General features: G+C 42.7%; 1 protein-coding gene across 9 annotated transcripts in view; it reads left to right on the plus strand.

Moving 5' to 3' along the window:
• Positions 1-26557, plus strand: part of USP54 (ubiquitin specific peptidase 54) — a 98502-nt gene that overhangs the window by 20836 nt on the left and 51109 nt on the right. For 3 of the 9 annotated variants that reach the window (XM_084525785.1, XM_084525787.1, XM_084525788.1), the window contains exon 1: positions 10639-10779. The exons of 2 other annotated variants lie outside the window; for them this stretch is intronic. The gene's annotated coding sequence lies outside the window, so the exon portion shown is untranslated. Of the gene's footprint in view, positions 1-1600; positions 1657-6768; positions 6887-10637; positions 10780-26557 lie in introns of those variants that run through there. 4 more of the 9 variants (XM_084525780.1, XM_084525786.1, XM_084525784.1 and 1 more) reach the window with 3 other exon arrangements.

The following is a 26557-nucleotide window of genomic DNA, read 5'->3' on the forward strand; positions in this document are numbered from 1 at the left end:
AGGATTTTGATGTGCATAAGCATGGACTATGAGACAGATACACCCATTTTCGGTGTAAAGTGGAGTTTGAACTCTCTCCTTGCAATAAAAGTAAATGGAACGTCTTATGTTAGAAACCTGGTAGCTGGCGCTCTGAAATGGCATCTAATTTATTTAGGCTGATGACAGTTGGGGAAAAAAATAAATCAATGTTCTTTACATAAAATTAGAATAAGGTGTATCTAGAAGTGATTTGGTCGTGATCTCGCTGTGCAAAACAGAGCTGAACTGTAATTTTAATTATTAAGATTTTAATACTAAGATTGCCAGTGGAAAGCTGTGTTGGATTAGAATACGTGTAATGTTGGTTTTATTTAATAGCTGGTTCTAGGGGAAAGCAACAGGAAGGCAACACAATGGTCTGGGTAAGCAGGAGCACTGCAAACACGCTGCAGACAATAGCTGAGCTGTCAGCGGTGAGGAGCCGACTTCCAGGCTCCAACCCGAGCGGCGCAGCCGACTGGGAGGGCGGGAGCTCGGTGATCAAAAGGACACCAGACAGGATGGGTAACAATCAACTGAGGTGCTGGTGGTGTTTTTTTTGTTTGTTTGTTTTTTGACATTTAAAAGTGATTAAAATGTATTTAAAAATGTATTTTCATTGAGGCTGAAAAATACATTAATGTATTTAAATACATTTTGGACTACATTATCTTCAGAGGCCCCTTCCAACCTTGGCCGTTCTGTGTAAGTTCCACATTGAATGCTGTCGGTAATTAAGGTAACTTGTTCTAAACATACTTGAAAATAAAACCTCGCTGCTTGTTTGCCACTAGTGTTTTAGACAGTGAGATGCTGAATTGAAACCAGTACTACCAAATTACCAGCCCAGCTTTTGACAAGCGTTGTTTCTTGTAATTACAGTGTAGATGTAACAGTTTGATTGTGCCGTGCTGTTTCTCAGCTTAGAATGAAAGATGGAAAAGCAACTAAGGAAACTTTCTTGACTGTTTGAGTAATAGCTTGGAGAGCTGAGGATGATACCTCCTAGTTGTAAAAGCGTTTAACATTTGGTGTTTACAAACAATATCTAGTTAACTCAGATGCTTTAACTACTTAAAAAAATAATTAGAGCATTATCATATGACTTCTGTCCATGTACAGTCTGAAATCAGTAAGTCTGGGCAATTCTATTATTAGCAGACAGGGATGACCTGTTCTGTAAATTCTACTTTAGAATTTCCCCCACGTACCAATATTCCCATATTTTTTAGAAAAATCTGAGCATGAAAAAATGTTTAGACCTCTAAGTGCCTACAAATGTCAGGGGAAAAAAAAACGAATAATAGCTGTAAGGGGAAAAAGAGTTGAATGCCATGGGGGTATTTTCCTAGGTGTATCTCTTCGCTGCACCTTCCCTGTTCCCAAGGCAAGGAGCCAGGTTTCGATGCGGGGCTGTGGTGCAGCGTCCCGAGGCGTGACCCCGCAGAGCCCGTACCTGCCCCCCGCCCCGCGGCCCCTTTAAGGCGCGACCTTCCCGCGCCGGTCAGGTGCGCGCCGGTGACGTCATGCAGCAGGAGGCGGGGCTTGGGCTGCCGCTCCCGCGCTCAGCGCGCCGCGGGAAACGGCGGCGGCTGCGCACGTGGGTGCGGGGCGGCACGGCCCGGGGCGGCCGCGGTGAGTGCGGGACCGGCACCGGCACCGGGACGGGAGCACGGCCGGGGGCTGCCGGCGGCGGGGCGCGGGAGGTCCCCGTGTGGCTGCGGGTCCGCTGCAGCCTGGGTGGGTTTCCTCTGCGGCTGTGCTCGCTGCCGTATCGCCACTTTCCTTATAACCGCGCTTTATTATTTGCTAACGTTTATTATTTGGGCGTTTTTCCTTTTATCCACATCTCTACCTGTTCCTCCGTACCGCGTCGGTTGCGTTTATTTGTTGGAGCTGTTGCTGAGTTAGCAGGTGTGCGCCAGGCACTGCCTTCACTGCTGCTGCTGCTCGGGGTGGTAAATCGTGCGGTGTAGCTGCTGCCCTTGGTGGAACTGCTGTTTGAAATACAGCTCACGGTACTTCGCCGAATGGAGGCGGTCCAAGATGCAGGAGTTTGGAGTACGAGGAGGGCTGTGAGGTGTGTTACAGCTGCCTCCCCCTCGTTGCCGATGGGAAGCTGGTAGGCTGTTGCTGGAGGAGGTGATGTCTGTGCCCTCCACCAGCTAGGTGGGAATGCACAAGCTCACGCAGAACTCCCACCAAGGGAATCTTCCCGTGCCCAGGAACTGCATTTGCTAGTTAAAGGCAAAGAATTGACAATGGCCTTTGTTGTGGCGTTTGCTTTTTCAATAAGGGTAGCATGAACATCGAAATCTCTTTTTTAAAGGTTCATTTAGTCTCCATGCTAATCAGACTCATACTTACGTCTTTCATTTCTGACCTCACGTGTTCACTTTTCACTAGATAAGTTTAAATTGCTGGAAATGAATACTAGAAAAAAATCTGCTCAGGGGAAATATTGGATGAAGATAAGTCTGGCAGAAGGACCTCTCATTGTCTTATGTAGCAGAAGGATGTGACAAAGTGAAGCAAGGCTTTCACAGGTTTTTCTCTTGACTAGCTGAAGGTATCTCTGGTATTCTTATGCTAAAAATGTAGTCTGACTTCTCTTTAAGCCTTAAATTGAAAAGGCACAGGTCAGGTCCCAATCTCTTACCACATCTAATTTATTCCAAAGCAGACTTAGTTCATAAATATGCAGAGCAGGATTCTGGAGCAAGTCCTTATTAAAATAAAAATACTTTAATGTATGGCCATATGTAATTGTTGCAATACCTGCTATTTTTAGCTTTGGACGTATACCTAGGAATTCATCTTTCCTGCAGGTTTCTTTCAGCAGCTGCCTTGACAGTGTTTCAATCTAATCAGTATGCAACAGAAGATGTTTTTAGTGTCTATATTTAGCTGCTGATGTTCGTACTCTGCTTGGTATTCTGTATTGCTCTTTGCAGTGGGCATCCTGCACGGATAGATTGGCCTCATCCTGAGATCTACATTGTCCCAGTTGACTTGTATCAACAGTGGGCTTTCTAAGGTGCTAAGCATGTTAATTTGTCATGGTTTAAGGCCAATGGAGTCTTTTTATTTAGATATATTAATGCATACTTGTGATTTGTGTGCTCCTCACATCTGGGGAAGAGGAACCTCTGAGTGTCACGTTGCTTTAGTGTTTAATACTATTTTTTTTATGCTACCTATGTAGAGAATACCTGTGTTCTGTCAGAAGCAGATTTGCAGTCTGAAGAGGTGATGCAATTTAGGTTGCCAGGCAAAGGTGAACAAGTAAGTCATGCAGGACATATGAGAGGATTAGCCTACAGAGTGAAATCTGGTCAATTACTTTTCAACCTGAAAATCTCCTTAACTGCTAAGTGTATTTTTTTTCACTACAGCACCTATTAGCGTGATGGATGTGACTTTCCATAGAAACTTGGCAAGTGGCTCATTGTTTTTTCTGGAAGCCCTTAGCCATTTCCCACCCTCCTTGAAAATGTTACTTTAAAGCTTGTTGATATTTCAGCATCTCAAGCCAATTTCATTTCACTAGCTGTGAAACAAACAGTAAAACTCATGTGTGGTTGTATATGCAGTTGGAAAAATCACTGGATTTTAAGCATCTGCAAAAGCTTTTGTAGGTGCATACAAATTGAAGAGATAGTGGCTGTTCTAATGAAACACATAGAAAACATTTCAAGATGGAAAGAAAGATAATGTAAATGCTGTTACTCCCCCTCTTTATAATAGCTCTTTTTTTTTATAGACGAATCAGTTTTACGAGTTGCAAATTACAGTTTGTTTTAAAATATTTATTCAGTGATTGGAGTGATTCCTGGAGTTGTATGTGTCATTGACTTATTTTCAGCCCTTCAAATATTGCGTTATGGATTTGAATGCTTTGGGGAGTTCTATGCCATACATCCTGACTGCGTGTCAGTCTGCCAAGGTTCAATTATAGGACAGACACTAAAAATAAGACACAGAGGAAAATAATTAGGGCAGGAAATGTAAAACGATCTAAGATAAAATTTTATGAGTCTGATTGCCTTCTTTGCAGCCACGTCTTTGTGATCTTCTCTTTTTCTGTTGTTAAAATAAGTGATACAAAATTAAACTAATAAAGCCGAGGAACTAAAATATCAAAGGGAACAAACATGGAGGGTTTGCTGGAAAGCTTACTTTCTTTTTTGGTGTCATACGGATGTAAGTTCCCAAAGTGAATCTTCCACCTCCAATCTGTCATCTCCTTTTTTGTGTCAAATAAGAGCCTGAAAAGCATCAGTTTGAGTTGATGGAAGTGCTGAAACAATCTTGCAGAGTCTTCTTTCATAAGACATTTTTGCAAGCCTCAGTCAAGGACCACACCGTTGCAAAGATCCTGGTGTATCAAAGTTGGGTGCCTCAGTTTCGGGTCACAAACTTATCTAAGAACTTGATGCTGGGAAAAGCAGATATGGCTTTATTGCTCCATTTACTCTGAACCAATGCCATGTGCGTGTTTTATGTGAGGAAAGGTATTTTCCAATTCCAGACCTAGTTAAACTGTATATTAATTCTTTTGTGTCTCAGGGTCTTATCTAAACCACAGGAAATTCCTTTTCCTATGAGATAACAAATTTTGTGCCATGTCTTTTAGGTTGTAAAACAGTGATTCTTGTCTGCTCCACCTGTGCAAGTGACAGGAGGCTTGTCTGCAGCTTTGGTGTGGCATAGACTCACGCTCACTGAAAGGATTTGCTTGTGTGTTGTTTAAAAAAAAAATAAAATAAAATTAATGGTTTGTTTGGTTAACAGGCATCTGTGAGCTAGTGTGTTGCTTCTTGTCAAAAAGACCTTTTACCATCTCTTTTTGATAGGATATTTATAAAATACTCTTTTGGCTCTCATCCACGTACTGAAGTGGAAGTCGCAAAACCCAGGGTGGATTAAATGTAGCACGCTGCATTTTGCAGTCACTTGGATTAAGTGTGTAATGCAGTTGAGTTTTTTATTTGTTTTTGAGTGTAGTAGCAAGAAGAATGTAGTTATTTGTAGTATTTGTGGGGGTTCCTTGGTATGAAAAGGAGTGGTACTTTGGTTCCTGCATGTGTTTCTTTAACCTTTGAACTGTGGCTGTTTTGTGGCCTCCCATACCTCCCAGTGCTGCAGTTTGAGTTACTGTGGAGCACTGGGTAGGAGTTCCTAGACCTAAGGATTTGAAGGATCTGCCAGCAGGGTCTGTTGGCTCAGAATGAGGTGCTCAGGCTTTCTCCTGGTATTTCTTTTTTTCTTTTGAGTCATCTGTCAAAAGGACGACTGGTCTCAATGAGGAGCTCTATGCCTTCAACGTATATATGAGAAAGAAGACAAGAGGAAAATATGAAGTATACGCAGACTGTTCTTAGGTTTAAAGTTGTAAATGGGCCAGCTTCATTAATCAAACGGTAAGCATCTGACAAGGAGTTGCAGTGATAGTGCTCTTGGTAGCCAAGGATTGGACTTGACATATCAAGGAATCCTTCCCGCTTCAGTGCTCCCAAGTGGATTTTTAAAGCTAGTTTAGGTTTTGGCTGAGACTACAGACGACAGTTTCTCAAACAACTTAGCTGGTACTACCTCTCTGAGGCATCCTGCACAGATACTGTGAGGTGACGTAGGGAGCACCGAGGAACAGATGTGACTGTACACAGGCCGGGGCCTGTATTTCCACCCACTCAGTGCTTTCCCTGACCTGGTTGTCTCCGGCCACTCGAACGCTTGTGTTGCCAGATGGGAACGGCTTGTGCAAGGATCAGAATGAGTGCTTGGGAGGCTGAAGGAAAGCAGAGGGCATAACAAATACGGCCACACCTTAGCCGCTCTCTGTATAACACGGTAGTCTTGAAGACTTTCTGATCGTTTGTTGAGAACTACCAAAGCAATAGTATGCTTGATTGTTCTTCAGAAAAACTGAGGAACAGCAGAAAAGCTTTTTGCTCATCTTGCAATTTACAAGTGACTTTAATAGCTCTAGGTAACCTGGTTTTAATAAAAGAATTGCTCAAAAGGCAAGGGAGAAAGATGTATGGGTTTTTATCAGTGGCTCCGTTTGGCTTTAAGGCTATCTGACAGAGTAAACCATGCTTTTTTTTTTTTTTTTTTTTTTCTCCTCAGACAGTATTGAAACAGTTGTCTTGCCATGTGGAGAAGGTCAGCTGAGTACAGCATATGTGTTTGCCTAATATTTTTGAACACATTGCCCTGAAGTTCGTTCAACTGTTGTTAGATTTTGCAATGGCTTTTTTCCCTCCTCTTGAAAAATGCACCACTGATACGGCACCACCAGCTCCCCTGCCTCAACCAGCCCTCCTCCCACCCCAAATAAATAAATAAAGAATTCTTGGTGGTCGCTGCTTTGTGTCCACTTCACTGAATTAACCTTTTTGACCTCAGCATTTTTCAATGAAGGGGGCAATCAGACTTCCTAAAATTCCAGGGGATGCGTCCTGGAAGTCAACAAAACGTTGGCTTGCTTATAACAAGGAGGCTGGAAAAGATTAACCAGGGGGCTCATTTGCAGCAGTTGTTCTGAACTCATCTTTCCTGGAGAGCAGCTTGATGCTAACGTGATGCAGCTTTGCTGTGGCTGCTTCGGGAAGGGGCTGGGCTGTGCTGGGTGCTCCCCTCCCTGCTCAGCTGGTGCCAGGCTGCTCGCCCTGCAGGTGGCTGGCAGCAGGCTCCCTGCTGGTGCACTGCCTGGAAGCAGTGGGAGCGTGAGGCCGGGGAAGGTAAACAGCCTGACACCGCCTGGTGTTTCCCACACTGCATGAAACCACCACACCTTAGTCTGTCGCTGACTGCTGTGCAGGCATCCGAACGCAGATTGAGGAGCAGCTCCCTTATCTGGGTAAGGGGGTCTGACTGCGGGCCGGTGCTTTCCATGTCTGCTTTCTGAATTCTGAGTGAACTAGCTGATGGAGGGGGGGAAAAAAAAACTATCATTCCTTTAGTATTTTTTTTTTCAATTTTTTTCTATACTAGCTTTTTCTGTAGACTGCTTAGCCTGAGCATAAGGGGATCAGAAGGGGCATGTGATGGGAATGGATCCACCCTGGTAGCAGCTGTCAGGTTGGCATAGCTGTATCACGAAAACATGCTGTGAACTACCTATGCAAGAAATTAGCACGTCTCCACAGTATCTTGACTGGTAGCAAAGATGATATGAGAAGTTGCCATAAAGTCGTCTTTCTCTGTCTCTGTCCCTGGTGGTTTGCTAGTCTCTGTTGGGTCAGTGAAGGCTGCTTACTGTAGGGCTGCTCTGTGTTCTGAACAACAGAAATCATAAAAGTAGTCCCCTTCGAAGCTTTATTTTCTAGTTATTTTTAACCCAGGATGTTCTCATGAAGCAGTTGGTAATGTGGTCCTACACAGGCTGCCATCTGCAGAGCAGCAAGGCATGAGACCAGGAATGAGAGCTGTGAGAGGTGCTCAGGAACTTCTGGAACCAGCTCATGGAAGCCAGTCAGAAACTGCATCTGCAGCGTGGTGTGGAGTTCACTCCTTATCCTTCGCTCCTGACAAATGTCTCCATGTAGACAAACTTACGTTACTTAAACTATACTAAATGTGCTGACATTTAAAGCTCTACGAGTGGGAGTGCTGTGGTGGAAAATTTTTCAGGGGTGAAGGGAATGGCTAGCGTCGTCTTTGCTTGGTAGGAAGCAATGTGATCTGTGGTGGCAGAAGGGAGCTGAAATCCAGTGAGTTTGCAGACGCTGGGAGGAGGACTGTTCTCAGTATTCAAAATGAAAGCACATGCAGCTCTGTCATCTATACCTTGTTTCTAAAGATATTCTTTTTAACATATGCTTTTGTCGTTTTCTTAGACAATATCTGTTTATCTTGCCAACTGTGAATGGATGCTGCAGGCACACACATTTAATAGATGGGTTTGTCTGCAAATATGTTTGCTTCTCAGCTTATTGATCTTTAAAACAAACAGAAAAGCAAGGAACGGGGAGAGAGACTCTGTGCTTGTTTCTGTTGCTTTATCTTCGCTCGTTTTCCTGCCTTATTTCAGTCTGAGGCAACTGTGTGGTTGACTGCGTAATTGCCAGCATTGCTATCAGGTCTTAATAGCCCTAGGGTCTGCTATACTTGACTAGAGCTGTTTGAGGGTTGCTGTACTGCCCTAATTTAGGTGAAATGACATTGGAAGAGTGGGAACACTTTTTTTTTTTCCCCCTATTCTGTGCAGAAATACGGTAATTGCTATGAATTCCTTCTTCGTTTGGTGGCAGTGAGTCAGATGCTTAGATGGTGTGTTTGGCAGAGCTCTTGCACTCCAGCGCGGGAAGTGTCCCTTGGCTTCTGGTGGGGCGTGGAACCCTGCTTGCTGCCTCAACTCTTTGGCCTCTGGCGGTAGGGAGTGAGGTCCTGCTTTCTGCCTGATGCAGAGGGATTTGTTTTAGCAGGAAAAGCCTTACCTGTTCCTTGCTGCTGCATGATTTGTCAAGCTTGAGTTTCAGGTGTGACGGAAGCAGAAAGCGGGGCCGGTTCTAGAAATACTTCTCATGCTTTCTTTAGTTACTGAAACATTGAAGAACCAGATATTGTTTAGACGGGTAACTGCAAGTTTCTGTCTAAAATGGCGTAAAAGTGGGTGTTTGAAAAGGTCCTCAGTTTGATCCGTACTTCTAGTTGTTACTCAAGTATGTCTGGTCGCCTGAAACATTTTAGGAGGAGCAGAGAATGGAGTACTGGAATGATGGAGACTGAAGCTGAAACAAATTTGTATGGATTGGTTCTGCAAATCCTTTGGTATTACAGATTTAGGTGCTCCTGCCATGCTTTTTGGCCCACACCGCCTCAGCGAGGAAATCAGTGGAGCCACGTGAGGCTCTCTGGTCCCTGTGTGCCTGAGTAGCAATAAGCAAATGCTTCCTCCTGTAGGATAAGGAGGAGGAAGGGAACATAGAGACCAGTGTGTTCTCTGCAAGGGTGCTTGCCAACTTAAGGTCACTGAGCCCTGGACACGATGCAGCTTAAGCAGATGGACTAGCTGACTCTTGGTAAGGAAACCTGCAGGTCCACGTAATGGTGCAAGACACCAGGGAGGGTCAGTTGTTCTTCCTGCGTGATGAAAACGAGGATTTCTGGCTGGAAGAGGTCTGTGTTGATATTATAAACTGTACTTTTAAGTGTTCTGGCGTCTTTGAAACAAGCTGTTTGAGGAACAAGTGCTATTGAGTTAACATGACGTATGCAACTGTAGAACATATTTTGAGCCCAGCGTGATTATTGAATATTGTACTAGGTTTTGTTCACAGTTGTGCCACTATTAGGATGCTTCAAAAATGATTTGGGATTTGTGTGGGCAAATCTAAAACCCGGGGGTAAGGAGAGTATACAGAAGTATCATAAGATAAAACACTGCTCAGAGTATTGTGCTTTGCCACATATTTTTCCTTTCTTGCTCTTAATCCTGTTTTTATCTGACCAAACCTGCATCGTTATGGAATGACATAGTTAAAACTTGGCTCAGCCTATTCTATCCTGCAAGACTGGATTGTTTTTGAGGCGAAATGACTGAATTGTATTCCAACTGCTTCCTTTTTACATTGTTTGTTTCTGGTAGGTAAATGGTCCCGGTGGGGATAGTATCTTCAGTACCTCTTATGGTCCAAGGCGTTACTGTATTTCAATCTGATTCTGCTTGTTAGCCTTATATTGTGCTAGGACAGAAAGACAATGGGGTGCATTGTTTTTTTGTAACATAACCAAAGTTTTCTTTTAAGTTGTTTTGTTCTTGGATATGCACTGTAACTCCTCTTATCTGTGCTGTGCATGCGACCATGTAAGAAGTAAAAATGGATGCTGAATGTGGATGGCATCAGTGTCCCAGGAGCTGCACTGTAAGAGTTTGAGAATCATCATGTAATGCTGATTCAGAGCTTAAGTAACTGAGCCTGTGGTAGGTTTCTGGGATAGAAAGCTGATTTTCTGAACAAGCTTCCTTTTTTTTTTTTTTTCTCTTGATTAACATCATTAGTTCTAAAACACACGAGATGGTTCCAGGAATTGTCCTGCAAGAATTGTTCTTTAAAAGACTGATTTTACGTTTGCATTGGAACCACGGTGCTCTAAACCGAGGGAACAAAGCTGATGCAATCTTTGAGTCCTCTTGTTTGTTCTGTTCAATGGTTTCATGTCACTCCTGGTTATCAACCCCTCCTATGAGAAAACATCCTTCGTGTTTAACTAAACAATTTGCAGGAACTTTGCCAGTTTGCTCTTCACACTCGGTTGAGGTGAGCCCTGCTTTGCAGAGGGTGCTGTAAGTAGAAGTAATCCGTTACAGCCCAGTCTCTTCTGCCTCCTCCCAGCCACATCTCTTTCATGAAGGGGGCTGTAAAACTTTCCTCCCTCTTTCATGGCCCTGTTTCCAAAGTGAATTGTTAGTAAGCAGGCTCTGGTCTTATCTCTGTTGGCAGAGCTGCCTGCCTGGTAGGTGGCAGTGGGGGGGCAATGCTTTTCAAATGGGACTTTCCTGTGTTGACGGAGGCCCTTGGGTTTTTATGTTTTGTTTTAACAGCTTCCTATTGTTTGAATCTGCAGGTTGTCCCCTCCCACACTCTTCTAGCTCTTTCCTCCTCCCTTAAATAATTTTTCCATGTAAGTATTACTCAGAGCAGTTACTCCAGTAGAATGTCCTCTGAGAGTTTTTTCAGCCTGCTCTGATCTCCAGCTTTTGTTGCAATACCGATGTGGAGTTTACACAATAGAAACTGGCTTCTAAAGGTAGGTCTTCCTAATTTTGAAATCTGTTGTTTAAATTCAGCGTTGCCACTGTTGTGACTACTTTTTCTGATTAAATCTGAGTTTCACAGGAATGCTCATCCATATATGCTACTGAGAAGTAGAAAATGCTGCTTTTCAGCGTGGACTGTCTTATTTCTGAGATGCAAAGAAGTAGCGTTGCTTCAGTTTGCCATTAATTTGCTTTTGAACGTTCAGGCCATACTTCCTAAATGCTGTTTCATATGTGTACATTTTATGTATGTTCTCAAGATTGCTTGTCTGAAACGCACTCCCGAAGCTGTAAGCTGCCTTGGGTTATACCAGAGCTTCTGCTGACTAGTACTATCCGTAATAAATGCAAAGATGAAGCCAGTCAAAATCTCTTTGCACCTTAATGTTTGTGACAACTGGAAGGGATATTGGCAATTTGTTTCCTATGGTTGTTATTTTATAGTATAACTATGCCTAATCAGAAGCTCTTAAGCCTGCTTTTTTCATAATATGGATGCAGTTTTGTTTCCCACTACTTGTTAGCTTGAATTCTGTTTGAAAGAAAATTGGTAATAAAATAACGTATTAAATGTAGGTAGGACTTTTAAAATTATTTTTAATGTGTTGATTTGTGAAAGTGAGGACTTGCTTTGGCAGCTTTCCTGATTCCCTGCCTTTTGTTGAAGTGTCTCATTTCCAAAATAAATACTAATTATTATGTGAATTCTGGAGCTCTACCATGACTGTTCCATACTTCTCATTGCTGCAGCTTTCAGCATGAAATATATCTTTGTTTAAATTTGTAGATTTGGAGAATACACAAACCATTTTCATACATTTGGTGAGAGTAAACAGGCTTTAATTCCACCAAATGATAAATCCAGTTCTAAAATCCGTCACTGGAGGTGGGGCGAACAGGAAAAAAAAGCTATATATCACTTCCACTGCTCATCATTCTTTATAATAAACAAATTCCAGTCTTTTTTTGAAGGAATACTTTTTTTTATAATCCCCACATGTTTTAGGATGCCTGACATGGGTTGTAGCTGCCGAGGTGGGTCTCTGTTGGGTGGGCTGAGCTGATGTGGAGCTGAGCGTGGAAGCCCGCGCTCCTGCACACTGCCCGCTTCCCTTGTCCCCAGCTCCAACTTCTTGGCAAGTTAATTCAGCTCATTAAACTTGCAGGAAATAAAGCAAGCCCTTCTCTTTTCCCATCCCCCTCAAAGTGCTAATTTTCTGAGCTGAATTTGCTCTTGTGATCCAGAGGGCAGGGATGTGGCCTGCCTGCCCATGAGCTCTGTGGTGGAGAGGGAAGTGTCCTCCCTGCTTTGGTGGCAGTGAGATTTCTGGTTCATTTGTCCATAGAAAATGTCACCCCCAGAAATCGTCTGTCCTCCCACAGATAGCAAGAACGCTGTATCACTACCTCTGGCTAATTGTACAGGAAGACAAGCATGAACTTGTGTTTGATACAAGGTCAGATTTCCCTTGCGTGATGAGCTGCCAAATGTGGAATTAGCCTGAAAGGACAGAGGCCAGCCCATCTGACGGTTTGCAGACTGAAGCACATCAGGGAGCTGCTTGCATTCATCTGCATTATTAGAAAGTTCAGTGGGTATTTCTTCCTAGCAAGTTGGACTTCATGGGAGTTACAGAAGCCTTAGGAACATTGTCATTGCTAATTATGCCTTTTCCTTGAAAGAAAACACCAAAACCCAACACATTTTCAGTTCAAGAATCTCTTGCTTTAATGGAAAAGCATTCTGGACATAGTGTCTTATGTTTTTTGTCTTCATTTGTAATGTAGTTACACCTACAGGCTCAAGTCTCTGATTTAGGTGCCTTACAGAACAGAACAGGCTGATTCCAGCTTAGAGAGTTCCCACTGCAAGGCCAGAGAAACATGATAAACAGCTAGAGAAGTAAAGGAAACAGACTGTGGTGGCTGTCAGGATGAACAATGGCTTTGGCACACCTGCTGCCTAACTGCTGAGCTTTTCTATGCTTGGCAGGAAAGGAATGATTTGGAGGATAACAGAATAGCTTTGTAGATGTTTTTGGTATGTTTCCATCTTCTCCGGGGGAGGGAAAACAGAAGCACTTGCTTTTAATGTCTAACAAATGGCTAGTGAAGGCTGGCATTATCAAATATGGGGGCAGGATTTAATCATGCTCTTAAAAATTGAGAAGTCAAGATTATGTTAGATGCAAAGGCCCTTAGAAGTGAATGCAGGGAGTGGTGTACTGTAGGAAGGGGGAATACTGCAATATAGTCAGAGCAGTGCGATGGAGAAAACTGTACTCTTACTGCACTTCTGAACAGATATAAACAGAAGGAAACTACTTTTATGCAAGAAAAAAAGAGTAGGTTTCTTCAGTAATCAGGAAGCAAAATGAAGAGAGCTGGAACAAATGCATACGTGGGAAAATTTTTCAGTATGGCACAGTTCTCAGCTCTACCAAGAGCCAAGTGATGTTAATCAGTTGCTGTTAACTCCTGGGAGTTGTCACAGATGTGAGCTCTGGGAAGAGATTACTTCTCCCAAGGAACAATGTGTCACAGCCATGGCATTTCACCCATTTTCCAGTTGCATCTTTTCATGTTCTGATGTTTTGAATCACAATAACCATCTTCTAATTGATGAATTAATACATGTATACTTCCACAAGTTTTCTTCAAGTTTATAATGTACTTGGTTGCAGAAGAGGGCGTATATTTCAATTCCTGTCGGTGAGTGCCTGGGTCACCACAGTATATTGGAACTGGGGAACTTGAGGGGACTGGGAAGAAATGAGTGCTAAAAAGACAGAAGGATTTCTTTCTAGGCTAGCAGACAGAATGTACCCGACATGGCACATTTTGGATCAAGCTCAGAGTAGTTTAACTTCAAATGGATTGACTTTAGGCTTGCTTGGCCAGAAGTGTAAGAGTTTTCCAGGTCAGCCACTTGGCTGTGCGTGTGCATGCATATGTGTGTTTGATTTATTAATCACAGAGGAAGGATGCACAGGCTCTTAATCTGGATAGAATATTTGTGTTTTTTCCTGTCTCCCTTACAGGTGTGCATAAGGAAGCGGGATATGTTGTAATGCTGGTGAAGCAATGCACAGCAAGAATAATGTTAAGTAACAGCGCGTGTGAATGCTTTCTTCTAGTATTGAAGGAGAATTTAGCAGTTGCGATTTCTCAACACAGCACTTATTGTGGTGTGATGTGGTGACTGAAAATACCATCATGGTGTGCTAACTCTGTGATAAGGGTAGCTTTTAGTGATGTTGCTTTTCCAGATGTCAGGTGATTGTTCTGTGAAGGCTGGTTATTCTGAGGGAGAGGGCTTGTAACAGAGCAGTATTTGTTTTTGCCTTTTCGCTGTCTTGCTGGTGTTCTGGATCTGCATTTGTTTTTGTATCAAGTTGCTAATCTTCCTCACACCCTGTTCTGGCAAGTGCAAGAGCCTCGTCCCCTCAGCAGCTTTTCTTCTTGCCAGCGTATTGTCTGGGGACCTGTGGGGAAACCGAGTTGCATTGTGCGGGTTACAATGCTTGGAGACCTGGGCCTGGAGCGTATTGACGGGTCTTGTCTTAACAGGATTTGGCAAGAGTAGGTGTGGGCAACGTGAGGCTGAGCTGTTGGTACAGTTGTGACTGGAAGGAGAAGGCTGCGCCCCGTGCCAGCTGCAGGCCGTGGGGCTGCTGTGGGCCGCAGCGAGCCCCAGGGACCACCATGGGCAGCTGTAGCAGCACGTGGAGCCCTCCACAGGTTTGACGGGCCCAAGCCTTCTGTGGGGAATCCCCAGAAGTATTTTAAGATCGACCAAGCCAAGTTTTATTTAAGTAAGAAATAGGAATTTAGCTTTTTTAAAAGAGAAAATTCTAGGGAACTACGGGGAGTAAAACAGAGCTGTGCTTGTTGTATATAACTTTCTTGTTGCCCACTGGCTCTATATCCCGGTCTGTCAGTCCCTGAATAGCCCCATATGTCTAAGAAATGCTGTGCTATGTCGGAGGCCAGCCCAGGCATCTCTCTGCCCTGTGGTACCTGCAGCCTCTGGAAGCCCCTCTCCTCTGAGCATCCTTGGTACCTCTCCCAGGGGGACAAGGCAGGACGGGGCTCTGTCCCTGCCCCTAAGGGAGCTGCATGGCACAGCCATATCTTAAAGGATCACAGGCACAGTTAGAAGCAAGAAAGTGAACACTTACATAAAACTGTGTCATCCCGAGACCAGACACGTCCCCGTCCCTTGCTGTGTGTGGTGGAGCGGAAGAGCCCTTGGAGCTGCTGTCGTGTCTTGCCTGAGCCCTTTCCCCAAAGCATCTCGTTCCCTGGGGTACTCTGAAGGAATGAGATGCCAGTTTAGGCTGGGTACATCACTCTACAGGGGAAATAAAAGACGAACCCAGCACATGGAGTAACACAGTTTAAAGCTCTGTGCTTCCTGCATTTCACCCATTCGGGGGTGCACTAAGAAACTGTGTAATCCTCTCTGCTTAACTTTGCAGTGAGGAGAGTGGTTGCTGGAAAGTTAGGGGGTTTCAGCAAGGGGTGTTTTATTTTCAAAGTGATTTCATGGGTTAGTGTGGGATCAGTCTGAGGATGTAACAGAAGTAACTGCTTTCACCAAAAAACAAAGAAACGAAAACACACTGTAGCAGCACTGAAATGGTCTAACCTCTGCTGAAAGAAGTTAAACTGTAACTCTTAAGGTTAGCATCCTTTTGTTTGTAGTCCAGGTTGAAATCTTGCCTGAAGTTCAGCAAGGCTGCAGTTTCCTCTAGCTCCTCTTTCAGCATTGAATTCAGTGGCTTAAAAACTTGTTGCCTGAGTACTTTTCAGGCCTGTAGGGCCAGGCCTCACTTTTTTGTATGAGGGCACGTAATGTATCCTCAAGCTTGTTCTTTCTCATTGTGTTTTAAAATAACAATAACAAAGTTATTTAAGGGTATCTTTCCACACCTATTGGTTGGCTAAAAGTATAACTTCTAAGGGCACTCAGAGAATTGTTTTAATTTTATATTTACCAGTTGTCTTTTAATTGCAAATGCAGGAACTTTTTAAATTGCCTCCTCACTTTCTTCTACCAGTGTGCAATCCACAAATAATGTGCAGAGATTCCTTTTGTGGTATCTACCTCCTCTTGAGCCCTTTCTGGTTTTTTGTAGAGAGCTTCTGGTGCCACTCAGCAGTGTCATTTCGTTGCCAGGCAGAGCAAAAATAAATCAAAGCTGTTGACATCATTCTTCTTTTCCTTACCCCAACACCCAACTAGTCTGTTCAGCTTGTGTTATAGTGCATTTGCACAGCTTCTGCTTCTGTGATCCATTAGGACAGAGCCTGCTTGTATTTTACAAGAGTCTCTTTCATGCTTTGTGGATCTCTCCAGGCCACAGCAGGACACAGAATAATCCCTTTTGCATTTGGTAGTGTCACAGTATTTCTCTGGTAAAGATGAAATAATCTTTCAAAATGAAAAAAATAACATCTTCATGAGTCTGTATTTGATGCAAGGTAATTTTCTCATGGTTTTTGTGTTTTAGAGAATGAACAGATGCTTTTTTTTCTTCACCCCCCCCCCCCCCCCCCCCCCCAGCAGATCACAAGATTTAAAGATGTTAGAATCTACAAGGGAAGAGTTGTATAAGTTCTTAAAATCTGCATGGAAGTAGTTGCGTAGTAGTAGCATCTGGTAAGGATAGTACAGATGATCTTAAAAATAAATATACTAGAAACCTGAATTCAGATTTTCCATTGAAGGAGGTTGGAGTTGTGTAAAAGTTTGTTTGGAAATCTTACAGCGTTACCTTGCTTCCAGTTCTAACATAAAATAAAGGAGTTGTGTGTCAGAAATCTTGTTTATAAGATATAATCTGCTTTGCACTCATAAAACCTCCATCAATGTGTGCTATTCATATTATGCAATATTTTAGTTTGTGGAATGTATTTCTGACTAATATGCTATATATGAAAGTCAAAGAACATAATTTGCCTGTGTTTTAGTCATCTACTGTGAATTTCACACAATGAAGTACGTTAAACTGGATTTGAAGCTTTGTGTGGTTTGTTTTATTTTGCGTTTTTTTTTTTTTTTTTTTTTTTACAACTGCTTGAGAAATAGATGCTGGCGCGTTTTGTCTTCCAAATATTTATTTTACTATATCTGTCAGAATGTCTTATACCAGCATAAAAATGTTTTTTTACAAGAGGAAACTGCTGTAGGTATTATCGGCCAAATTGTCTTTCATTAGCAGAATGGTCATATTTTAAATGTGTTATGATTATTTGTAGGGCTTCTTAATGAGAGAAAAATTCCTGGTATTGGACATAGTTGTGCATCGGGGCTCCTTTTCCGAGTTTGTGGGTATAATTGCATGACTTTGTCTGCATTTAGCTGTGAGTTCAGGGCTGTTGTGCATTCATTTGTCACTTATCCTCTGCTTTAAAACAGATCTGTGCAAAGTGGGCGCTTGCTTCGAGACAGTAACAGGCAGGGCTGCAGCTGAAGAGAGGCACCACATGTCCATGACTGTCTGCTCAGGGGGCAGAGAGCCGGGCAGTTAGGCCTAATCCTGGGCTGCAAAGGCCTTGGAGACAGGCTGTGGCAATGTATTGCAAATGCTCTGTTTGCCAGGGGGAGACCAGAGCCCTGTGTGGGAGTTCTGAACGTGAAGTTTGGAGGCTGGTTATGTCTATTTGCTTTCTATTTACAAAAGGAAAAAGTCACTAGCTTGCAAAAAGTGTCTTTTCCTCTGTAAATCCATCAATCAGATGTGTTATTTTGCTAGTTTACAGAAAACAGTGAATCAGGTCTCCTACTTTGATACAAAACAGTGAATCAGTCTTTGATTACTCCCTCTCTTTGCCTGTTCCAGACTGCTGGTAAGGTACAGGAGTATGTTTCCCCCCAACCTGTTTGTTTGCTGTACTTTTCCCATATGTTAATTGCCACCAGGAGATGGGATGTTCTGATTCATTAAAAGTTTTTTTCTTGTGATCCATTCAGGTGTTCTTCCTATCCAGGTTCTGAAGGTTTTGGTGATTTTTTTGCAGAAAAATGCTTCCATTTACAAAGCGAAATCAAGCAAAATTGAATTTCTCTATTGTTAGTTATGCTTATTTCTCTAAACTAACAAATAATGATCTTAAAACCAAGTTAAGATTAAGTGCTTATGCATGTGCATGCACACTCGTGATTCTGCTCAAGTGTTATTTATAGTTCTACAGCACAGATGACTGCTTAAAAAAGAGGAAAAAGCAGCATATTGTGGATGCTGGGTGCATTGTTTTGTAGCTATGTAGAACTACTAATCCATGCAATGCTCCGCAGTGCGGGAGCGCTTCTGCTTGTCAGTTTTAGCAAGGCAGGGAAAAAGATTTAAATGTTTAATACTGGAACAAGGCATAAACACCTTAAACTGCTGTTCTTTTTCTTTGCTCTGCTTATGCTTTGTCTTCATGAATTCCTCTGAACTGCTTCAGTTTGGCACCTTGGTATGTTACCAGTCCAGCAAGAAAGTGAGTGTTAGAAGCCATCCTGATAAGTGCTGACGGTGGGATGATTCACTGCATTTTGTGTTTCATCTAATAGGTTGAGAATAAGTATTACTTTAATATCCCAAACTATCCTGAGCTGAAGAAAAAATAGGGAGTAATTTCCTAAATGCATTTACTGTGAAGTGTGCTGTCTGGCCCCCAGCTGTTAATTGTGACAGAGGTGGGCATTGTGTCTGCCCACCCTCTGGAGATGTCCTCAGTAGGCAGTGGTGTCAAAAAGTCCATTGTGCCTCTGTACAGAGCAAGCTGTTTTCTTCCTTGGGGGTCTTTTTGCCCTTGAATACTACCTGGGGAAGTCAGTGCCTTGCAGTGTTTAACTTTGAGGTTCTTAATACATCACTGCAAAGACTAATTTCCACCCAAAGGCTGTCCATCTGCCTGGTCAAAGTCTGTTGCTGCTCTCTGCATGTTCATGCATTTGCTTATTTTGTGCTCTCTTTCCTTTGAAATTCAGCTGCTGGTGGTGCTGGAGTTTTTCTGTTTGCCTCTTTCCCTGGGAAGTACGTACCTTGCTTACCTGTGTTGGTTATTCTGTGTGGATGTATATGTATTAAGGCATTCAGCTCTTTCAAACATTACTGGAATAGAGGTATAATGAAACAGGTTAGTGAAATAGAGGGATTTGTGGTGCTGTAATGTGAACAGCACACGATTTAGGATTGATAGCTACTGACTTTTCCTTTAAGGAAGGAAAGGGGTATGAAGATTGACAGGAGAACTCATAGTTATGGCATGGTGGCTGCTCTAGAAGAGGCTGAGGTTTTTTTTTTTTCTGCAAATTTTTGTGGTGCTGCTTAACAGGAAAAGTCTGCAAGGTCAGGAAAAGAGTGGCAGCAGGGCTTTAAGATTTCAAGTTCTCAGTCATGAAGCCTTGTGTTACTGAATGCTATTGTAGGCACACTTTGGTCATTCTCAAGCTAGAATTTGCAGGTCAAAGCAGAAAACAATTGTTTTCCTGGGTCAGTAGTATTATTGGAAGAAGGATGAGATTATTTGCTTGTGAATAAAGGTGCCAAAAGACAAAGCTTTGAAATCTTGTTGCTCAGGCATATGGCTGTAAAACGCAGAATTTTGCAAAGAAAATTACTGTACCTGGAGTTTGAATTAAATACTGAATTAGTCTTGGAGCTCCCCCTTGGAAAGCCTAGGTAAAGTTTTAGGAGGGAAATAACTGGTAGCAGGAGGCCATCTGGGCATCCGCTAGAATAAAACCCGAACTTTCCATTTCACCATATGGTTGACAGCTGTCCTGTTCCTATTTGTCGTCATTTTCTATGTTAGACAGGATTGAATGGTGATGTTTTACTGATTTTTGAGCACTTGCATAACATTTGAAGCTGCTGCATTTTCCCTGCTTATCCTAACTCCCCAGATTCCATATGGAGTGGGATGAGAAGCTGGTTTCACTCTCCCCTTCCCGTTATGAAACGTCCAGCATCAAGTCTAACATGGATAGTATAGGGCTTTTTTAAAAAAAATATAATCTTTGGGGAGTATTTATTTAGAAGGTGATATGAAACTTAGGGAAAGTACTTCAGAAATCCTCTTCCACGCAGTTGTATTCAGATGCCTCCTTTTCTTACCCTGTGCAGCAGTCTTAAAGAGCTGGGCAACTGTGGAGTGAGGATCTGAAGGGAATGCAAATTATTCTGGAGTCTTATTTTGAAATTCTTTGGGTTTGCTTCTGGCTAGATGACTTTCTTACCTATGTCTGTTCCTTCCCACTTCAAGTGTCAGAGAAAAGCTGTTGAGATAACAGCTCCTTTGGGTTGCATAAGAGAAAGGGGGGGCAAGATGCTTCCCAAGGGGCTGGGGGGGAGGACACCAAGCTGGGATCCGCCTGCCTCCATTCCCATCGGCTCTGCAGCAAACGCATGTGCTGGAAGTCCTGTGATGCATGAGATCACTGGTTATTAATATAGTGTTTTTGATATGAGTAAAGGTTTTATCTGGGGAGTGAAGTGTGTTTTGGCAATAAGCCCACACAAAGTAAATAACGTGGCCTTTGCATCTCTGGTTATGACCTCACATCTCTTGTTGTTTGTCTTCCAACAGAAGCCCTTTATTGTTCGATTATCCCACATTGTGTTCCTAAAAACTGCAGTCTCTAACAAGAGAGGTGGTCCTGAAACTTCTAGATCATCTTGCAGGTGAAGTTGTGTGTGATCAGAAAAGGCTGTGATGCTGGTTTTTATAAATAAACCCACAGCTCTGAATACCTTTTTTATTGCAGTATGCCTTTTAATGGTTGCCAGGTCTTTACTGGAAGGTTTTTAATGGCTTTTCCAATTGTTTGAGAGCCAGCTGATACTTTGCGTCCAGTTAACTACTTTATGGAAGTCTGGACCTGGCTACCCTACTTTTCTCTCTGTAGCTATATGGGATAGATACATACTTTTTCCCTGTTTTGAACAGAAGTCTGCATGTTCCCAGGTTTGAACAGAAGACAGATGTTTCTCAGCTGATGTACTAATTCCAGGAAGGGCTGCAGAAATGACCACTGAGCCTCTGTAACCCTGCAGAAGCATCCCCAGGCAGCTGGGGATGAGCAGAGGATAGCTCCCTTTGAGCTACAGCAGGGGGAGATTTCCAGCCCTCCACCATCACTGAGCTGTCTGCAGTTCAAAGCCCATGGCTTTCTGCCACTTTTTTTTTTTTTTTTTTTAAACAGAGAGAGATGCTCTTCAAAGAGGTTTGGCTGACTGTTGGGCTTAAAATCAAATGGTTCGGATTAGATGAGTGTTCACAGTGTTTCATTAGACTGTATTAAGACACAGTCCACTATAATTTTATAAAATGCTGGCAAGCACTTACGCTTGCTGCAAAGATTAAACCACCTTTATGCAATGTAAAGCTGTGCTTGACCTCAGCAGCTTGCAGAGTCTCACTTTTGGGTGTTTCTGCAGCACTCGGTCTCTCCACACCCCTTGTTGGTCTCAGTTGTTAACAGGAACATGGAGTGGGTTTGTTTTTTCCTGTTATCTGCTGGTTTGGAAAGTCAGTACAAGAATATATTTCCTCGTTTAAAAAGAGCACTCAGTTTTCTCTCTCTGTAGAAATATTAAGCTGTATTGCAGTGCAGAAATGCTAACGCTTCTGCTTCAGGGAGTGGTAATCCCAAGAAGCTTGGGCCCTTTCAGTGTCCTGCCTGCAGTTTCTTCTAGTGGTTCGTAGGCTGTATGAATACAAGTGGTAGTGCTTGAAATCACTGCAGTCTTTGTCAAGACCATAGGGCAGCCTGGTTTGCTCGCTGTTCTGTTGAGACCCTTCCCCGTTGGCTTCCATTATCTTGAGGCAGGCTCTTGGAGAAACGGCTTTCCCTGTGTCTGCTGAGAAACCTGCCGTGTTTGTCGTGGCTCGTCATGCCCTCACGCTGTAACAGAGCCCAGCTTTGAGTCTGGGGGAATTTCGTTTTTTATCTTTACTTGGAGATCACGTTGATGGCATTTACTAGCAAATTGTAGCCTAGCATCTGGGTAATTGCTGTGTATCTGGTAAGTGAACCACTTCCCTGGTGTCTAAAGGAACACTCATCTGAACTTCACAGAAACTCCCGATGTGTTTTCTGATGTGGTTCCTGGGAGCCAGCTGATACTCAGAGCTTTGTCATACCTTCACAATGCTTTGCAGACGAGGAATTGTGCAACAGCAGAATGAAAGATAAGAAAGACCCGTGTGAGTATGTCGTGGGCATCAGCTGTGCTGTCAGTTCCCAGTTCCACCCTGTAGGCAGAAGTAAGGTAAAGCCTTGTAATTAAGTTACCCGTTTAAGCGGAAGACTAAAAAATGGGTGTAAGCTTGACAGCAAAAGCATTGCAGGCATTTTTCCTCTTTCTCCCAGCACAGCAATCAAGACTGAGGAAAAAGCATGCATAAAGCAGAAAGATTTTTCTTTGTTGTCCCATTTGTGCTATCAGAAACTTCTTGGGGATGGAGATGAATGGAAATGATTGTACTTTTCAGTAGCTACAGTATATCTTCTAGGTGCACAGAGAGATCTGCCCAGTATTTCCAGCTAGCTATAGTTCTCAGAAAGAGAAGAGGCTCTCCAGAGGATGTGATCTCCTCTGGTACTGAGGCAGCTGGCTCTTCTCAGGGATATTAAGATCTCTGCACTGCTCACTCTTTACTTCATCTAGTCTTATGGCTATTAGGTAGTGAGTACTCATTCTATCCCTCTTTTATCTCATCACCTTCAAGATTGAGCATAGACTGAGATACCAAGCTGGGTATTTAGGGAGGTCTGAACTGTCAATGAAGGTCTTCATGTTGTTGAGCTCTGCGATTAAATATAATATAATTCATGTAGAAATTAGCCATTACTTGCATTGTTTCAGTTACACAGAGAAAGTTGCTGAGCCTCTGGTTGTGAGGGCGCTCCCCCTCGAGCCTTGGGATGGGGCAGGGGACAGGGGGCTGTTCCTCTGCGTCTGCGCTGAAATGGGACCCTGCTGGGAGCCAGCTGCGTGAGAGCTCCCACTGAAATGCATCATCTTGGACAATTCTCTTCTGTGTTATGAAAACTATTAAAATAGGGGATTTCCAAGCCATTTCTCATCTGTTTATGCTTTCATAGTTGTTTTCAGTATGTGAAAGGACAATTTATTCTCAACATGAGTTATGTGGTCTCTACTGCCTGAAAAGGTGGTAGGATCACAGGGGTGGGGAACACATTCTTTTCTGAAAACACCAATGTAGAAACACAAGTCACTAAAAATAAGTTCTGGACCTCTGCTCTTATCTAAGTGTGATAAATACTTAATTGGTGGCTTCAGCTGTACCTAGAACTAAATGGAAGTGTCTCCTTTCTTAATTTGGCTGTTTGAATTCAGCCTTGTGCCTGGAATGATTCATCGAGCAGGAACCTAAAACGTATGGAGAGATGAAGCTGAAGAGGAATGCGGCATTTTTTTTTTTATTTTTTATTTTTTTGCCTTAAAGCGAAGTAGAATAGTGGGACCACACCAGAGAAGGAAGGATACAACTTGAGATGCTACGTTTGTGTGATGTGCAAATAAATATAAGAACGAATTGGGACCTGAACTCTTTGTTCTCACATATGTGAGAGCTCTGTGCCCTGCTGTCCCAAGGACAGACCATCAGGTTTCTTCAGGCCATAGGTACATGCTGAGCTGTGGCCAGCACTGCTCCGGGGGTGGACTGCTGGAGAGGTGACATGAGTGCTGCTCCCATGTGCTGCTCTTCTCTGTGAGCCTGCTGCTGTCTGGGAGCCCTCCCTCCCTCCCCAAGGAAGCTCTTCCCAACAGCATGGAAGCTAGATGAATTTGAGGGAGAATCTAGAATGATAAGCTTCTGCTTTCTAGCTATATAATCTTTATAAATGATTTACGCTTTATTATAACAATTCTATTATGTCTGTGCAACTTTTCAGGGATCTAGTTAGCTTTACTTAATCATGCTGGCTGGATTACTTTTGTGCTTTATTCCAGTGAATAGTGTTCTTCATATGATAAACAGAACTCAAGTGCATTAGAAGCTTTTAGGCTGTCTGCGTCCATTCACTGTGTCTCTAAGATAACATTTTGAGTAATGAACCAAGAGCATCGTTTATGTTTTTGCATTTGGCACTCTTGTTTTGGTCATATTTCTGGACTAGTAAAGTTTCCAGCAATGAGAATCATCTGTTTTGTGTAGGAACAGTTTCCTCAGATCTGATAATGCCGTTCTTCTTTACTTCAAACTCACTTGCTTGGGGTCATGCCAGTATGCCACACGGAGCTACAGGTTTTGAGGAACTTTCATTTGTAATGTAAGAGCTATATGGAGCTGCACTTGTTGTGACCTATTATTAAAATGCTGGAGAAAGCTGGGAAACCTCATTAGCAGTTAAATTACAGGGGTTTTCCTTGTCCTATTAAAAAGCTTTTCTTTTGTCCTTCGTAGGAGAACAGTTTTGCTCAAAAACTTCTTTAATCAGAAATAATACATGAAAGTATTTTCTTCTCGCTTAACTATTCAGTTCTCTGAAGCACGTTGTGTGTATCATTGTGTTCTTGTGATTTCATTTCAGAGAGTAAATTTGTTTTTCTTTAGTTTTGTGGTTGGGATCGTTTTCAAGCTCACACAATATCAGGGAGAAGTAGCGTGTTTGGAGAACACCTCCGCCTGCGGACAAGCTTGTGTGGCAGTGCCCTTCCGTTCCCTTACAAACCACTGGTGGTTTGTTAGTGTGTTTTTTTTTTTTTTTTTTTTTTTAATTATCTATTGTGAGTTGAAAATACAAGAGGCTTAGCTTTTTTTCTGGTGGTGGCTGTGTCAGTGGTGAAAGCAAAGCAGAATATTTTAATAGTGATGATTGCTCTTTTCCTTAAGTTCTTTTTTTTTCCCTGCTTTTTGCTATCCTGTTTGTGATTTTCATGGTAGAACAGAGGATCCATATGAATATTGTCATACATATATTTTGGACTAATTGGGCTTCCATTTTGTAGCCCTTCTGTAGCGTTGGTAAGTTTATAGTGTTTGGTCAAGTGTGACACTGCCATTAATCTCCAGAGATGTGGTTCTGTCCTAACTGGGTGGTTACCTGATTACAGGCTTCCTGCTCATTCTCTTAGCTCTGCAACAGCCATCTAGCTAAATGAGCAGGCTGAACTTCTCCCTGTGAAAGACCACAGGGAAGGTAGGCTAAGAAGTCAGTTCTGCTAAGCCTTGTATAAATGTAAGAAGCTTGTGTGATTACTGCAAGAGTCCTGCCAGCTTGCAATACTCTTCTTGTGATGACAGGCGGAATACAAAGCTGCTAATTTGATTCTGGTCCCACAACAATAAAAACCAGTAGAAAAATGTATGCACTTTGTAATAACTGGACATTTTGGCTTGAAGACTTATAGCTCAGTTTGAGAGCAGAATCTTGAATTCAAGTTCATGAGTATTTATTCACGCCTGTGCTTCTGGGATGTCTTGTGGATTGTGTTTTCCATCTTCCCATAGGTGCTGTGGAAAGGGGATGGCAGAGAGCTTGGCTCAGGGACTTTCTGTGAGTTAGCACCGAGTCTGTCTACCTCAGCCCGTTCCCAGGGCATCGTGCTCCTGGCTCTTGCAGCTCAGGCTTAGCGCTGCACCTATTGCAAGTAGCGTTGGTTTACAGAGGATCTTAAATTGTTGCTTGAAAGTCAATTACCTCACACAGTGTGTTTGGCTCGTGATTCATTAAGGGATTGAGCAAAGAAAAGGGGGGTTGAGGCTGAAATTGCTTTGAAATGAAACCTGTATATGTTCAGTGCTCAGGAATGTTGCACGACTGGCATGATAATGAACTGTGTCTGCAGGCTTGCAAGCACATCTGAAAATTTTGCATGGCATATTGGCAACCGGGAATAATATTCATCTGTATAGAGATGTTTGCCTGCCTTACAGCAACACTTCGTTAATATTTGTAGAACTGGATTAATAGAAGTACGAACAAAATATTACTAGCAGGGACTGGGTTAGGCTGCTATAAGACATCCGTGGATGTTGAGGAAATTCTGTGTTTTGACAGAAGATGAATGACTTATCGTGGTGAAGGTGAAAAATGAGCCTTTGCAGACACCCAGGGTATCTCTGTAAGGAGTTACACTCTTAATTAATTTTTGCTGATGCACAAATTTTGCATGCACTTATTTTGTGGTGCAATTACTTCTTCAGAACACATGGAATAGAGCTGTCTTGTTCATGCTGGGTATATTCAGTTGTTGTTCTGGTATTGATAATGGGGAAATCCTAAACCTCATTAACAGTGTCCCACAAAAATGCTATATGATTGGCTCTAAAGTAAATAGAGGTGGGAAAGAGGTGGGATACTCTTACAAGAAGTATTTTTTTAATTACCATAAATTCTTGTAGTTTTGTTCTAAAAAATTTCTATAAACAATGATTTTTTTTGTATTCCCTTCAAGACAATGGCAAAAGTGAGTTTAGGGTAGGAAGAGCAGTGTTTATTGAATGATGCTGATTTCTTCATAAGCATCAGTGTCTCATTGTATTATTCAGTGTGCACACGCACACGCACACGCACACGCACACGCACACGCACACGCACACACACACATATATAAAATCACTGTCGGTGGTTAATAAATCATGGAGAGGATTTTGTTCTAAAGACAGCTCTGGTCTTCTGAGTCAGTGCAGAGACTTGTCTTCATTTCAGTGTTCTATCAATGGAAAATCCCAATTCTAGCGTGGCCAGTGTATTAACATCTATTCACAAAATCCTCCCACTACTATCTGAAATAC

This window comes from Aythya ferina (genome assembly GCF_964211825.1).
Source record: "Aythya ferina genome assembly, chromosome: 7".
Taxonomy (NCBI): Eukaryota; Metazoa; Chordata; class Aves; order Anseriformes; family Anatidae; genus Aythya; species Aythya ferina.